Source organism: Cervus canadensis, chromosome 23 (assembly GCF_019320065.1).
Source record: "Cervus canadensis isolate Bull #8, Minnesota chromosome 23, ASM1932006v1, whole genome shotgun sequence".
Lineage (NCBI taxonomy): Eukaryota > Metazoa > Chordata > Mammalia > Artiodactyla > Cervidae > Cervus > Cervus canadensis.
Window position 1 is genome coordinate 12,493,528 of NC_057408.1, and position 16,713 is coordinate 12,510,240.

Genomic DNA, 16,713 nt, shown 5'->3' on the forward strand with positions numbered 1-16,713 from the left:
GATGGTTGGATGCTATCACTGACTCAGCATACTCCAGGAGATGGTGAAGGACAGTGGAGCCTGGCGTGCTGCAGTCCATGGGGTCGCACAGAGTTGGAGTTAAGCGATTAAACAACCACCACCAGAGAAACCCTGAAGGGAAATTTTAATGGACCCTTGAGTTGCTCAGGTCACCTCCGTGGCCACTCCTGTCTTCCAGGTGGAAAGGATGCATCCCATCTTCTGTGTGACTTGGTCCCTGCAGACTGAGGGCGCAGACTCAGGAGGGGACCCTACGGAACAGCCGCAAGGGCCTGAGCTGTGCGTCTTGTGAATCTTTTTTTTGGTGTGTGCGCGCCTCTGATTCTTGGTCTTGCCTTTGTTCATCCGGCTTCCATAGTTTAATTTTACTCCCTTTTCAGCCTCATTCTCGGCGCGGCTCTTCCTGGCCTGCTCCAGTGCCATTCTGGGTCTTGCCTTGTGTCTTTTAAAGCATCTTGTGAGGCCGGACGTGCCCTTGTGGGTTGACATAGCAGTGAAAAGATGGACCGTGTGCTCCCGCCAGGCCAGAGGTCACTCGGAGTGGCCCCGGTTGAACGTCTGTTTTAACGTTTTAAACTTCAGAGTTAAACCGTTTTCCTGTGACCTGTGTGTTCAGTGGTTTTGGTCACTGCATTAGATGTCTCTGGGGCAGACAGGCTTGGGTCCCAGGTAACCTGTGAGTGAGCGAAAGTTGCTCAGTTGTATCCGACCCTTTGCGACCCCATGGACTGTAGAGTTCATGGAATTCTCCAGGCCAGAATACTGGAGTGGGTAGCCTTTCCCTTCTCCAGGGGATCTTCCCAACCCAGGCATGGAACCCAGGTCTCCCGCATTGTGGGCAGATTCTTTACCAGCTGAGCCATAAGGGAAGCCCCCAGGTAACATAGCAGAAGACAAAGAAACTCTCTACTAACTTCTCTTGTCGTTTAGCTGGAGCTGTTTGCATCGAAAGTGTTTTATTTACATGTATTAAGTTTTGTTTTTTTTAGTGCTGGAAGACACTTTGGTTTTCCCAGATAAATGAAAGCAAGCCTACACTACTTAGAGACTTCTCATGCTTGTAAGCACTCAGTATTAACAATTCATGAGAAAAAGGGGGTGTATGTGTATCCCACTAAATTCAAAGCTCTGCGTACTTATGAATCTCCCAGCTACCTTCAGCTCCTGAAGAATGGGAATCTGTTAAGAATCCTGTGCTTTTTCTAAGCCTCCAATTTTTCCTGTCTCAGTTCATCAGTGATTTTATCTTTGGTTGTCATCGGAGCGCCAGCTTCAACTCAGGCAGTTTGGCTTGGAAAGGGGAAGGAGTGTGGGTTTCTTTTTTTTTTTAAAGCAAAACTGAGAATCAGTTTGCTTCCTTTTATAGTTTCTTTCAATTCTTTTTGTGCTTTGTATGCTGAGTGCGATCATTGGAGGCAGCTGTGATTACAGTCGGTCAGTTGGTTTTTAAACTTTGAACTGGCTGTGTCTCCCCCTCGCCTGTTAACTCCTGAGGATGAACGAACGTGGTTCTTGGATGGAACTGTACCCAGAGGGAGCTGAAGTCTGTGTTTTCTAGAGTGTGTTTATGCTGATAATTAAGAAGTTGGTGTGGGCTGTGCTGCCTGCCTTTGAAATAGGGGTCTTAATTGTCTGTGTGTTATTAGCAAAAGAGAACATTTAAGCTGGAGCTAAAAGCTTTTCCTTCTCTGCTGGGAGAAGTGAGATGGAGAATGTTATTTATTGTGCAGCCACGAGGGTGGCCGAGGGGTGGGGAGAGGCTGAAGAGTGTTTAATAACATGGAGATGTCAGTAATATAATAAGTGGGAAAAGTAGGTTACAAAACAGTGGGTGTGCTGTTTCTTCAAAACAGTAGAATCCCATTGTGGTTTAAAGTGTTTATGCCGAGGAAAAATGACCAGGAATGTAACCAACCCGTGATAGGGATGGCAGTTATCTTTGAGCAAAGGGATTGCAGTTACTTTTGGTTTTATTTCTTTGCTTGCTTAATGTTTTCTGTATTTCTACAACGAACTCCTCCACCGCCCCCGCCCCCAACACACACACCTTTAACGTAAGAGTGAGTCTGAAAATGAGGTAGAAAGAAACCTCCCAAATGTAGATACTTCAAGCTTTGGGTAAAAATGGGAGTGTCTGTTCAGCCCACAGATGGACAGTGTTTGTTGGGCTGAGCATGTTTTATCAGCAGCCTGCTTTGTGCTTTGGATCCGAGGACATTGAGGTCATTGCACTGCCCTGGTGCCTTCTAGGAGCCTCCCAAGGTGGGAAGCGGAGGGGAGAGGTAGAAGGTTGGTTATTTTTTCAGGAAAAGTGGGTGTTACATCAGATTCTTTTTTTCACCCAGCAATTTGCAAGCCAGGCGTTTCAGTTTCTTTACTATGGACACGCATGGCTTGTATGATCATCCTTCAGGGTATTGTGGTTGCACAGAAGTCATCTGCGTCTTTAGCAGTGTTCTGACTTTCTCCTGTGTGCACTGTGAAAATTGTGGCCTGTGATCAAATTCAAACTTGTTTCTCTCTCTCTTGTTTTCTTGGGCTTTGAGTGAGAGGTCTTGTCATTACGTAATTGCAGCATTGAGGTGTTATCTAGATTGAGCGTTTAGATATCGAAGTGATAACTACGCATAGCTATGGTCTTAGGTAAAAATTACAGAGTGGCCAGAAGCTCCTCCTTGTTTTGCCTTCAAGCTGAGGAACGTCCCTCAAATCTCAGTGCTTCCCAGGGTATGTTTCACGGTGGTTCCTTCCTGAACGGAAGGACAGGGTTGGCCGATGCCACGTAACAGCTAACCTGGGAGGTGTCTTTATCCCCCCTCCCCATGCGGCTTATAGTGTTTCTGAAATAAGGATGCATCTTCCAGTTGATAAGTGTGTTTTATGTGGTGGTAGGTCCCTCCCTCGCTTATCTCCCCCGCATCCCTCATCCTCCCCAAAGTTGAACTTGGCCAATCTCGACCTTGTGTGTTAGGGTAGATTCTTGGTGGTTGTCACGGCAACTGCGGCCTTACTCTCTCTAGTTCAGTTCTGATTATAAGGCGCTCCCACCTGGACCCTAGGACACATGCCGGCTCAGTGACATCATCAGGGAATCAGGTCTGTGTTTCACTACCCTGCTGTCTGTAGCCCGGCCTGGTCCGGAGCCTTTGTTGGTCTGAGGTTGCCTGCCAGTGGCAGTTAGAGCCTTGTTCTCCTTTTCTACTTGCAGAGGGAAGATAATCACTTCCTGTGGCTTTCTGCTTAAGATTAAGAAAATCTCGTTCCCATAATCACCCAGGAAATCTCCTGTTGTGTCTCCCTGGCCCACAGAAGCTGAGATCTGCGCATCCCTCAGCCAGCCAATGGGAAGGAGGGGGTGGGATTACCTTTATTGCCTTACTGGTCCCGCCCTTGAGCTGGGGTGAACCCCGTGGTGACCCCACAGTGCACCTGTTGGATAATTCATCCACCTTCAGAAATGCCCATGACCTCATGGAGTCGCATGCTCCCTTTCCCCAGAGAGGCAGCCCAAGTATTCATTTAAGTATTGCAGAGATCTCCGGGTGAAACACTGCCACTTCTCTTCCACCTGAAAGAAGTTTTTTCTTTTTTTTTTAATGTCTGGTGACTCTGACGTAGTTGATCACTAGATCCATCCAGCCTCTGGCAGCGAAGAAGGAACAAGATATTACAATAAACCTCCCGTTTGGAGAAGGAGCAAATAAGGGATCTCAGGGTATGGTTGCTGGTGGAACAGGAGGAGCAAGGAGCTCTTGCATTGCTCGGCCAGTCCAGCCGCTTCCGGCTCTGCTGTCTTCTGTCCGCTGGGAGGGTCTTCCTTGGTCCCTGTCTCAGGCAGCCGCACCTGGGCGGATGGAAACCGGCAGAGCCCCTTCTCTGGGGTCCTGCTTGGGTGTGAGCTTCGGACTTTAGGGTGATATGTCTGGGGTTTCAACAGCCGAAGGCTAGTATCAGTTGAGTGGAATACTTGGCAGTATTGCTCCCATGAAAACTTAGATTCCAGTTGTTTTTTTTTTTTCTTCCAGTCAATTCCATGGGCTGGTAAATGACAGCCAGTGATCTTATCCAGATGACGTCTGTGCTTTGTGAATTTCTGTCTTAGTGACAGGTCTGTATGCCCTGCTCATCCCATCGCTTCTGCCTCGAGGTGATTTGAAAAATAGCCTCGAATGAAGAGACACCAAGTTTGGGTAACAGAGAGCAGGGCACTTACACTCACTCTGCTCAGAAGAACCTTCTCTGGACTGGAATCGTGGGGCTCACAGGACCCTCTGCCTGCCCCGGCCCTCTTTGGACATTCCAATTTTATTTATAGTGTAGTTTGTATCACAGAATCTCTGATAGTTGGGGGCTCTTGATTACAAGCAACAGCAACCCTTTCTGATGAATTTGAGCAGAACGGGGTTTCCTGAAGGCATTTTGCAAAGCCCAGAAGTACCTGTCAAGCTGGAGCGTCAGGCCTGGGCAGCGGTCAGGGACGAAGGGAAGCTGGACACTCAGACTCGCAGCCAGAGAGCCCGCAGGGAGCATCCGACAGGGCCCCAGGGGTCCTGGGCACTGCACGCCGCCTCCCACACTGCCCCCACCCACCTTGGATGCTGCGTGGCGGGGCGCCTTTTGCTGTAACTGCCTCAGCCCCCCTGTTTCCTGCTTGTGGTGGGCGTCCTCCCAGCCACTCTCAGGCTCAGTGATTCCTTAGAAAGAGTCCCAAGACCCAGAAACGGGTCCACTCACAGTGAGCGTTGGTTACAGCAAAAGGATAGCAAAGTGAAATCAGTAAAGGAATAAAGGTGTTGAGTGATGTCGGAGCAGATTTGGGGGAGCTTCCGGGAGGCCGCCTCCAGGGGCGTCAGGCAGGCCATGCTCCATTCCTCCGGCCACTGCTGGGACCACGTGGAGGAGATGCTGTCTCCCTGGGCTTTTGTTAGAGACCCAGGGCCAAAGCTTTTTGTTGGGAATGGGCTGTGTAAGAGCCCCCTGCCTACCACGTACTAAAATTCTAGCTCCCAGGAGGAGGGCAGGTGTTGGCACAGACGTCTGGGTGCACCCTTCGCTATTGGGGGCACGTTTGTGTTAGAGGACGGAGCTGTGTGCGTTCAAGTTCCTAGAAGCCAGCCCAGAGCCAGTCTTGCAGGCGGACTTGCAGACAGCGGCCTCAGGCCCGCTCCACTGCGTATTTTCTGCCTACTCTCCCTTGTGTCTCTGGTGGAAAACTCCAGCCGGAACCTCTGACTGGGCTCACTGCCTCGCTGCTGGGGGGGTCTGTTTCCCCTCCCTCTTAGACTTTTGGTTTCTGTCGTGGGGGATGGCCCCAGCCTGCCCCGGAACTCGCGCCGTGGGAATCCCCAAACACAGGAAGTGGTTTCTGATGCTGGGAAGTGCAGCGTTCCTCCTCCCAGAGTCAGAGCCTCGGTGGGCTGAGTGCCGTGAGCTTCTGCCATGTGGCCATGAGGGAGAAGCTCTGATGCGTTTTTGCAGATTTCACGTCCTTGAGGGGGGCAGAGTGCCCCCCTGTGCCATGGAGGGGTCCATGCTCTCCAAGAACCCCCAGTACGACAGAGGTTCAGCAGAGACCTGAGTGAGGGGTTGATGGCTACTCGAGGTTTGGGGACAGAATATTCCAGACTGGGAGGATGGGGTGGGTGAATAGCAGACACAGAGGCTTGAGGAGCAGAGAGCAAAGCAGGGTGCCTGGGGCGTGTGGGCAGGGGTGTGGACAGAGGCCACAGGGGCCAATTCGGAGGGCTGGGTTTTCTCAGCAGAATTGGGGAGCCGTTGGAGGGTTTTAAGCAGAGGAGTAGTAGGATCTAATTTGTGAAGCGCCTCTAGGGAGAAAGGATTGTGGGGGGAAGGACATGAAAGAAAGCAGGGAGACCAGTTGGTTGGTCGGGAGGTGATGGTTGGCCGGGGTGTGAGGGCATGGTGCCATGTGGTGAGGTGCATGGGTTTGGTGTGTATTTTGGAGGAAGTGCCTGGGTCTTGATAGATGTATATGGAGTTACCACCCAGGGTTTTGGGGTGAGCAGTTAGGTGGTCAATTACCTAATAATAAGGAGAGAAGGGGAGATCCAAAGTTGTGTTTTGGTTAGGTTAAGAGTAATATACCTACTTGGGCTTCCCTGGTGATTCAGTGGCAAAGAATCTGCCTGTCAATGTAGGAGAAGAAGAGGCAAGGGTTCGATCACTGGGTCAGGAAGATCCCCTGGAGAAAGAAATGGCAACCTATTCCAGTATTCTTGCTTGGGAAATTCCAAGGGCAGAAGAACCTGGTGTGCTGCAGTCCATGGGGTCGCAGAGAGGCAGACACGACTGAACACGCACGCACTCCAAGGGGATAAGACCAGAATGGACTCAGTACACTGCAGTATCCTCCTGCCCAGAGAAGGCCAGAGCATTGTGTGCCTGCTGGTGTGAACTGAAGTTTCTGTCTGCAGTGGAAAAGGTGTTGGAGACGTGATTGAGACATCAAACATGACATCGCAGAGCTGCGTGGAACTCCAAGGAACCAGCTTGGTGGCAAGGAGCGTCATTGGATGTAGACCTAGTTTTACACTTGTATAAATGAAATATGAACCGAAGAATTTCAGTCAGCACAGAAAGAGGCTTTGAGAATATTTTACCTTTCGAACTGAATGTCAAGTGTGAGAAGTACTGTTCTGATGAGTGGTTAAGAATCACTTTTTGGGATTCTCAGACCTTATTTCTCCATTCGAAGCCCTTGCATAGTCTTAGATTTTGTATATTGTTCTTTCATAACAAGCACTTGTCTTGTTAGAGTGAGACTGGTCTTAGGACACAAAAAGATTAATAATTGCAGGAAGGGGCAGGAGTGACCGGTAATGGACGATTTGATGAATGGGATGAGGTGGGTTGGTAAGTCCCAAAGTTGGTAATATCCTGTTGCTCCGGGGAGGAGGGACTTCCCAGGTTCCGAATCTTTTTTTGTTTGTTTTAATAATTAAAAAAAATTGAAGTGTAGGAAGTGCCCTGGCGGTCCAGTGGTCAGGATTCTGAATGGCTGTGTTCAGTCCCTGGGTGGGGACCTAAGATCGCGTATACAAGTCGTGTGGTGCAGCACCCCCCCAAAAATGGAAGTATAGTTAATTTACAATATTGTTAGTTTCAAGTGTACATCAAAAGTGATTTAGTTGTACACACATATATATGTGTGTATGTATATATACTCTGATATTTTTTTCAATTATAGTTTATTACAGGCTATTGAGTATAGTTCCTTATGCTATACAGTAGGTCCTTGTTTACCTATTTTATATCTAATAATGTGTGTATGTTAATCCCAAACTCCTACTTTATCTCAGTTTCCCAGACTTGTGGCAATTTTAATACCTGGGCAACAAGGACATTGCTCTTCTTTGCCAGGCGACCTTCATTCTGCAAAATGACGATTTCAAGCAGATATTCTGGTCTGGGCAATGGCAGTTCCAAGGATTTCTTTGCCCCTTAAGAAATCTGTGGAAAATAAAAACCAGTGTAAAATGATCCAAGGTGCCCTTCTTCTTTGGAATGTATTTGCACTCTGGGGGGGCTTGGAGAAGCAGCAGGTCTTTTCACTTGGAATTTTAGGGAAGGAGGATAGTTAAGAAAATCTGAATTAAGGGTATAGACTAGGAAAAGGAGGGGAGGTCTGCATGGCGTGAACAAATAAGGGCTTTGTGTTCTGGACTGGCTGATCCGATGAGATTGTCCAGTCTGAGATCCTGGCTTGCATGGAGTGGACACGCACGAGACCTGATGTTAATACTGGGGACTGGGATGGTCAGTGACACACAGCCCTCGCTCTGAGGAAGGGTCTGATCTACTTGAGACAGGCACGTAAGCAGCAGCCACTGTGGTCAGTGCGGTAGCAGCGATAATTGTGTAGGAGGGCGGTTGAGTCTGGGATGTGAAGCTGGGTGGAAAAACTGGTGTCTGGCTTCGAACAGTGACATCTAAGTCGAGTCTTAGATTAAAATAAGCCAATAGTTAAAATTTGGGAACTTTTCCTGTGCTGGGTGCTGAAGTGTGTATCTGACAAAAACTAACTTGCCAAACCTTCACAACAGCTCTTGAAGGTGGGTATTCTGTAAATTAAAACATTTTAAAAATATCTGCTTATTTATTTGGCCGTGCGGGGTCTCAGCTGTGGCATGTGGGATCTAGTTCCCTAACCAGGGTTTGAACCTGGGCCCCCTGCATTGAGAGTGCAGAATCCTAGCCACTGGACAACCAGGGAAGTCCTGGAGGTGCGTCCTTTATCTCCATCTCACGGATGGGCAAACTGAGGCACCAGGAAGTTAGCTAACTTGCTCGAGGGTCACAGAGCCAGGAAGTGGCAGGGCCAGGTCTTCAACCGAGGCGGTCGGGCTCCAGAGCCTGTGGGGGGAACCACCCCCCGGCGGGGTCTCAGGGCAGGTCTCCAGGGGGTGGCGAGCAGCCACCCCCGGGGCCCGAGTGGCCGAAGTCACAGGAGGAGGCGGTTGTCTGTGAGCAGCCTTGGAACCGCGACTGTGTCCTCCGAGGCGCCGTGAGAGCGCGTGTAGAGCTCTGCTTTGCTCACGCTCAGCCCACAGCCAGCAGAGAACGGACGGGGAGGTGGACCACGGCGGGCGGTCCCTAGCTGGCTGGGCGGAGCTGGTGGCCGTGGCCATGGGACTGACCATGCGCGGGTGCGGGAGGCAGAGAGTGATGCCAGGGGCACGTGGAAGGCAGAAGGCCTTGGCTGTGGCTACTGACCAATTAGATTAGAAAAAGGGAAGATGCTAGAATAACCATCACCTCCCCTCCCCCGCCCCGCCAGGTTTGTTTCAGATGACTACTGGATGGGAGGGGGAAACCCTTTTTTAAATTATTTACTAAATACCAGGTACAGTGGTTTTAAACTGGGTGGTAAGCCCCCCGACCCCCCCAGAACCTTTGGCAATACCTGGAGAGGCTTTTTTGGTGGTTAGAACTTGGGAGATGCTCCTGGCATCCATGGGTAAGGCCGGGAATGATGCTAAACATCCTACAGAGCACAGGAAGGCTCCCAGGATAAAAACTTACTGGGGCCCAAACACCAGTAGTGCCAGGATGCAGAAGCCTGGCTCTAGTGTGTACCAGTTTTACACGATCATCTCATTTAATCCATCAACCAAACACGTGGGGTTCTTCAATACTCTTTTTCACGTTTTTCAGATGAGAAAAGCAAAGCTTAGCTTTGGTCACGGGTGGCTTGACCAAAGCCTCAGAGCCTGGTGAGGGCCAGAGTCGGAATTTGAGCCCGGGTCTTCGGCGTCCCAGCGGAGATGTGCCCCTTTCAGTTCTGCGGTTTTGTTTCTCACAAGGCTGTAGAGGAAGAGGCTTGTTGAATTGTGGAGCTCTTTTTTTCTGTCCTGCTGGCTCCAGACTGGAGCAGGCAGGAAGGAAGGTGGTTATTTATACTCGGCTCTGCATAGGATCGAATTTTCTAGTCCTGAAGGTCTTACAGTGGGGAGTTCACAGAAGTTATTGTCTAGGTGTTGGCTTTCTCCTGCAAATATGCACATGCACCATCTTTTCCTTTTAAAAAATACTGCTGTTAAATTCAGGTAAAATGGGAAAATTATAATTTTCCATTTAATTATAAATTCCTGTTTCTTCCCTGTGCATACTAACTATTGCAGCTTCCCAGTGATTTAATTATGGAGTATCCCTTAGAGGAGGGATTGGGAGGGTCATCCGTGACCACTCTGGGTTTAGAGGTAGCAGAACTATTAAAAAATACCTTGACTAGCTAGAGGTAAGGAGGCCTTCTGAGAATCAGTTGGTTTTAGTATGGTCTGAATTGACTAGAGGGCTTTCCGTAGTTCAAGAGAGTGTGGCGTTGCGGTATCTGTCCACTGCTGTCTGCGTTTTAATGCTGGCTCCCTGGTTTCCCTGCAGCCTTCCTTGGTGGCCCGGGATGGTAGAGCCTCAGGGACAGAGTTTCCGCAGTAAGACTGTCTAACGCCAGGTCACTGGGCTTTTCAGGGTTGTGCATTTTAAGGTCTTTGGGTGGTGAGCTGAATGAGGCTGCCCTGCTGAGCCCGAGATAGGCATGTGTGGGCCTGATTCCTCTGTGTGGACCCCAATCCTGTTAATATTTGTGTCCGGCCTCATAGAGTGCTGGTGCCTGAGCTGCCGGGCCCATCCGGTGAGCGTGGAGTTTCTGTCCTGTATCCCTCGGATCTGTTGTCCTGAAAGATGCTGGGGCGCCCGCATCCAGGCAGTGCTTCTCTGGGCAATACCTGTTTGCCGCACCTTCCACTCTGATGCTGGTGCTGTTGGAAAGGGACCGCTTAGGAGTTTGGTGAGCCAACAGCAGGATCTTTAGCTTTCTGTTGGGAGAGTTCATGTATACAAAGAAAATCCGAAAGAAAAAAAAAGTGGAGAAAAGGAGGACTTCAAACTTGACAGTGTGCCGGTTGCTGGCCTGGATTGTACTGCATACAACACTGAACTTGAGTGTGATATTTCCTTTTCAGATTCCTTGTGCAGATTCATTCCTATAACACAGAAGTAGCCATAGGACGTTTTGACAGAGAAATGGCAGGGGTAATCAATAAAAAGAGCACTTCTAAATTGAGCCCTGTATTGAAGAATAATCACAAAAATATCATGATATATTCACTAATTCAGTGCAGTCGCTCAGTCGTGTCTGACTCTCTGCGACCCCGTGGACTGCAGAATGCCAGGTTTGCCTGTCCATCACCAACTCCTAGAGCTTACTCAAACTCATGTCCATTGAGTTGGTGATGCCATCCAACCATCTCATCCTCTGTCTCCCCTTCTCCTCCCACCTTCAATCTTTCCCAGCATCAAGGTCTTTTCCAAGGAGTCAGTTCTTCGCATCAGGTGGCCAAAGTATTGGAATTTTAGCTTTAGTATCAGCCTTTCCAGTGAATATTCAGGACTGATTTCCTTCAGGATGGACTGGTTGGATCTCCTTGCAGTCCAAGGGACTCTCAAGAGTCTTCTCCAACACCACAGTTCAAAAGCATCAGTTCTTCAGCACTCAGCTTTCTGTGAGAGTCCAACTGTCACATCCATACATGACCACTGGAAAAACCGTCCATAGCTTTGACTAGACAGACCTTTGTTGGTAAAGTAATGTCTCTGCTTTTTATGTGCTGTCTAGGTTGCTCATAGCTTTTCTTCCAAGGAGCAAGTGTCTTTTAATTTCATGGCTTCAGGCACCATCTACAGTGAGTTTGGAGCCCCCCCAAAAATAAAAGTCTCTCACTGTTTCCATTGTTTCCCCATCTATTTGCCATGAAGTGATGGGACTGGATGCCATGATCTTAGTTTTTTGAATGTTGAGTTTTAAGCCAGCTTTTTCTCTTTCCTCTTTCACTTTAATTTTACTATATTAATGTTACCATTACTCATTGCTTACCTGATTTGGCTTAGGTGTTTTTTTTTCCTGTTGCAAAATTTCCTGATGAGGAATACCTTATTCTAATATTGCTTGCCTTAGGCAGGACAGTTAATCATGGGTTTCCTTTTCTGCAATGGGAAGACAGCAGGCAAAAATTATATAGTGTTTTTTTTAAGGCCTGAATAAAGTACACCCTCCTGAGAGAGAGAACATCAGTGAGGATTTCATGGGTTGACTTAAATTATTTTTATTATAATGTTTCTTAAAATATACCCAAACATTAAAGGAGGAATGAGTGTGTTTATAGTGCATAAATCACTGTAACTCTCACTGTAACCAACACACATTTTCATTACAGATCCGATTCCTGACCTAATTCAATTGAGACTTTTGTTCAGTCACTAAGTCATGTCTGACTCTTTGCAACCCCATGGACTGCAGCACGCCAGGCTCCCCTGTCCTTCATATCTCCTGGGGGTTGCTCAAATTCATGTCCGTTGAGTTGGAGATGCTGTCTAACCATCGCATCCTCTGCCACCCGCTTCTCCTTTTGCCTTCAGTCTTTTTCCCAACATCAGGGTCTTTTCCAATGAATTGGCTCTTTGCATCAGGTGGCCAAAGTTGGAGCTTCAGCATCCATCCTTCCGATGAGTATTCAGGGTTGATTTCCTTTAGGATGGACTGGTTTGATCTCCTTGCAGTCCAGGGGACTCTCAAGAGTCTTCAAGTTAGCTTCCTGATTTAAATTTTTTTGTGTGTGTATTTTTTGGCTGCGCCATGTGGCATGTGGGATCTTTAGGTCCCCGACCAGGGATGGAACCCATGCCTCCTTCGGTGGACGTGCAGAGGGTTAACCACTGGGCCGCCAGTGATGTCCCGACTGTGTGATTTTTAAGGTGGCGGGAGATGCTGACTTATGAAAGCCCCAGCTGTGGCCTGTGGAGGTACTGGCTGCTGGGACAGATTGCGTCTCCTGACCTACCATCTACCAGGTGATGGTTACCGCTCTGTTTTCCCTTATTCCCATTATTCAGCCTGTTCTTGTACCATGTGCTGTTAGAGCGCAGAGATACCAGTGACCTGAAGTCTTGTTAGCTGGAGACATAGAGGCATTACTGATGCCCTCTTGATTGGGAAGACAAGACCGGTTTTAGCCCCAGAAGTCATGGTGAGCCCTCCATTACTTAAGGTGGCCATGTCGATGGTCTCGAATGTATTTGTATTTGTACATTAAGATCGCCATGGCCTGAGGCTTCCTGGACCAGAAGTGGTCCTCACTCTTCACCCAGCAGGGATGGTTACTGTGGTGGTGGTGGAGCCTCTGTGGACAGCCAGTGTATTTTGTCCATCAGCTCTGCCGTCAGACAGCTGTGATTCATCAGAATACAGATGGTTTACAGATGGTTCACACACGGCCTAGTAACCATCTACACTGAGAACGTCGACTGTCCAACACTTCTAGTGCCACGGTTGCTATATGGTCTTGCACCCATCTCGTCTTTAGCTTCATACTGAACATTTTCCTGCTTAAAGAACACAAGTCAGTCAGGCTCTAATTTTTCTATTCCTTAGAAGCCCTCTTTCTGTTGCCACCATCAGATGATCTTGCTGATTTTCCAAGTAATAAATACTTTTGTGTCTTGTTTTCAGGGCGAACAAAACTTTATTTATTTGGCTTTCGAGGCCCCGACAAGGCACCACTCAGGGTGCTCTGCTCATTGTCGAGTGGGTGCTCAGCGAAACACTTGTAGTGGTACTCCTCTAAAGTTGTACAAATACCTTAGGGTTCTTGCCTTTAAAAAAATGCTTTTCTCCCTTTGGTTATCTTAGCCAGGGATGACAATAAAACAAGGAGCAACTTATTTGAACAGCGTTGGACATTGGCTGTCCAAATGAGCATTGCATTTTGAGGTGGTTTCTTGAGAGGCCTTGCCTCTACTCTCCATGAGGTAACCACGGGTCAGTGAAATCCTTGGTAATCCTTTGTTGTTGTTCAGTCGCTCAGTCGTGTCCGACTCTTTGTGACCCCATGGACTGCAGCACACCAGGCTTCCCTGTCCTTCATCATCTCCCAGAGTTTGTTCAAACTCACGTCCATTGAGTCGGTGATGCCACCCAACCATCTTCTCCTCTGTCATCCCCTTCTCCTCCTGCCTTCAATCTTTCCCAGCATCAGGGTCTTTTCTAATGAGTCGGCTCTTTGCATCAGGTGGCCAAAGTATTGGAGCTTCAGCATCAGTCCTTCCAATGAATATTCAGGACTGATCTCCGTGCAGTCCAAGGGACTCTCAAGGGTCTCCTCCAACACCACAGTTCGAAAGCATCAGTTCTTCGGCGTTCAGCCTTCTTTATGGTCCGACTCTCGCATCCATACATGACCACTGGAAAAACCATAGCTTTGACTATATGGACCTTTGTCAGCAAAGTAATGTCTCTGCTTTTTAATACGCTGTCTAGGTTTGTCACAATCTTTCTCTGTCAAAACTGCCTTCTCAGCCAGGTTATTAGCCATCTCAGCCTCCTTACCTTATAACAACACCTCATTAAAATGGTCTTAACTGGGTTGAAGGTTCATCTTAGTCAGGATGGATGACTCTAAAGCTGTTTCCAGAAGTTAAGTTTATCCCCTGGGAAGACACAAGTGTGGGTGTCGGATGTAATGGACGTGTGGGCTTCAGTGGCAGCCCCTCCTGGAGAGAGTGCGGAATTCCAGGTGTGGAATGATGACTTACTATGGAAATAGTGCTGAGGGCCCCACGATGACTGTGCCAGCGTGCCACACTTCTTAGTGTTACAGCCAAAGACCTGGCCACGTTCTTTTTCCCTGGTGGCTCAGTCAGTAACGAGTCTGTCCTCAGTGCGGGAGACCTGGGTTCAATCCCTGGGATATGGCAACCACTCCAGTATCCATGCCTGGAAAATCCCATGGATGGAGGAGCCTAGCAGGCTACAGTCCACGGGGTTGCAAAGAGTCAGACCCGGCTGAGCGACTTCACTTTCATTTATTGCTTATACCTTGTAGAATAAGAATCAGGAGAGGAACTTGGTAAATCTTACTTTCTGTTAAGAAAAGTGAAAGAGCAGAAATTACTGGTGGGTTTTTATGCAGTAGAAATATATACACATTTTCTTAATTTTTTTCCCCTCATAATCACTTCGGTCATTTGTCCCTTTCCTGTTACATCTGACATTTCTTGAAGCCTTTTGGGAATCCTTTTTTGGAGCCTCCATTTTCATAGAAGTTAGGAGGTTCTGGGTTTTACTTCTGACATTGATTGCTAGGTACTAGGAAGTCAGTGGCTGAGAGAGCGTTTTCTCCCCAAACGCTGCAGGTTGTTTGGGGGTTGTGTTTATTTTGGGGGCAGGTTTGTGAGCTTAGATCCCCTTTTACACACCCAGAAGTGAGCATAAAAGTACAGGGTATAAGTCAGAGCCTGTCTTCGTTAAATGCTTTTCTAATATGCTTATCAATTTAAGCGCTTAAGGCCCATGCTCTGAAAGTGAATGTTCAAGTGTTAAGTGCATTTTGGTTTCTGCCAAGAATGAACAAGTGTAGATCCAGTGAGAAGTTGGCAGAACACAGCGTCGCTCCACGGAAGCAGATTGATAGTGGGGGATGGTGGTGCTGGATTATGGTTCCGATCAAGCAGTGTGGAGTCCTCGTTTAAAACAAGTCTGGGAAAAAGCCCACATTTACATATCATACTTGTGAGTGTTTGGACCAATTTTGGGGAGGTATATATGTATGAAATACCGTCTGATCTCAGGCTTTGAAGAGTGACAGTAAAAGGAAATGATAACGTATATATGTGTGTATATATATGTATGTATAAACATAATTGCTCCCAAAGAAGGGTTTTATTTTTGTTGTTGGCCATGTTTTGTATGGGATCTTAGTTCCCCAACCAGGGATCAACGTGCACCCTGCCGTGGAAGCCTGGAATCTTAACCTCTGGACCTCCGCGGAAGTCCCCAGTCTTAATACCACGGCTTAGCCCTGCGATCCCCGTGTGCTGTTTTCATTTGAGGAGTTATCACAGAGTGGTTTGACATGTTCTGGTTAAAGCAGTGACTTGGGATGGGGTGGGGTGAACCACTGTGGGGGTACACCTGATTACCTGGAACACCTACCACACCTGACCAGGGGGCCCCTGAAGACGTACCTGGATCACTTGTCACACCTGTGGTTCTCCTGCAAGAGGGTCTTTTAGCTAAAAATCCAGCTCTCGGCGAGGAAGTGAGATGAGTAGCTCTGTGGGAACTGAGCAAGGCTCCCAGGGCCTCCGTGACCGCCGCACGCGTTGTCCTTTCTCACGTATAATTAGTGTCCCAGCAGAGCCGTTTGAGTAGCGGAAGCTGGAGAAGGAGATGTCCTACGGCGTTGGGCAGATGGAAAGTGAGGTGAGGCGAGGCGACTTGGGAAGCTGGCACTTCTCAGCCTGCCTGGAGTGCGAGCATCCCAGATGGCAGCTGGTGGAGGCAGCGGGGGATGCAGGTGGACTGTGTGAGGGGCAGGAGCTGAGCCCAGGGGTGGGATTTCCTGGAGGCAGAACGGGGCTACACCATTTGGCAACAGGGCTGCAGAATTTTTAAACACAAAGGACAGAAACGTCTCACTGTTCTCAATCCCAATTTCTTTCTTGTCTCAGCGGAGAGGAAAATGTCCTAAGTCACTCAGTCGTGTCTGACTCTTTGCAACCCTATGGACTGTAACCCGCCAGGCTCCTCTGTCAAATGGGATTCTCCAGGCAAGAATGCTGGAGTGGGTTGCCATTTCCTCCTCCAGGGGATCTTCCTCACCCAGGGATCGAACCTACAGGTCTCTTACATCTCCTGCAGTGGCTGGTGGGGTCTTTACCGCTGGTGCCATCTGGTAAGAGGGGAAAATGGTTACTTGCAAAGTGAGGGAGCTCAGTGAGGCAAGAGTGAATGTGATCCTGGGCCACTCAGAGCCACGTGAGCAAATTCTTGAAATGGTCTTCGGTTAGGTGTTATCTCTTGCCTCAGACTTGCTCTGCAGAAGGTTGATAGACCTACCAGGGGAAAATGTCAGCATTCTCCACTTACGGTTTCTCTTCTCTTTTCCCGTTACTCATGCAAGAAAGGGAGAAGCTTGAGGGACGTCCCTGAGGTGCATGGCCGTGGCCCAGGCTCGGTGCTCAAGTGATGCGGATACACGCTGATCTTGGGGACAGAACGGGGCCTCGGAAGCCCTGGCTCCTTTAGTTCTTCTTTCGAAAAGGATGCATTCCCCCTGGCTTCTTGTTTCACTCTTTTCTCTAGCATGGTTTCTTAGAAAAGACGACTGTCTCTTTATG

The 16,713-nt window shown here is 48.5% G+C and overlaps 1 protein-coding gene and 1 non-coding gene across 5 annotated transcripts in view; one reads left to right on the forward strand and one right to left on the reverse strand.

Moving 5' to 3' along the window:
* The window catches only part of NEDD4L (NEDD4 like E3 ubiquitin protein ligase), a 365,448-nt gene that overhangs the window by 7,779 nt on the left and 340,956 nt on the right, over window positions 1-16,713 (forward strand). The window lies entirely within an intron of this gene.
* TRNAE-CUC lies at window positions 8,182-8,254 on the reverse strand. Its single transcript has one exon. It is a non-coding gene; the product is annotated as a tRNA-Glu (tRNA).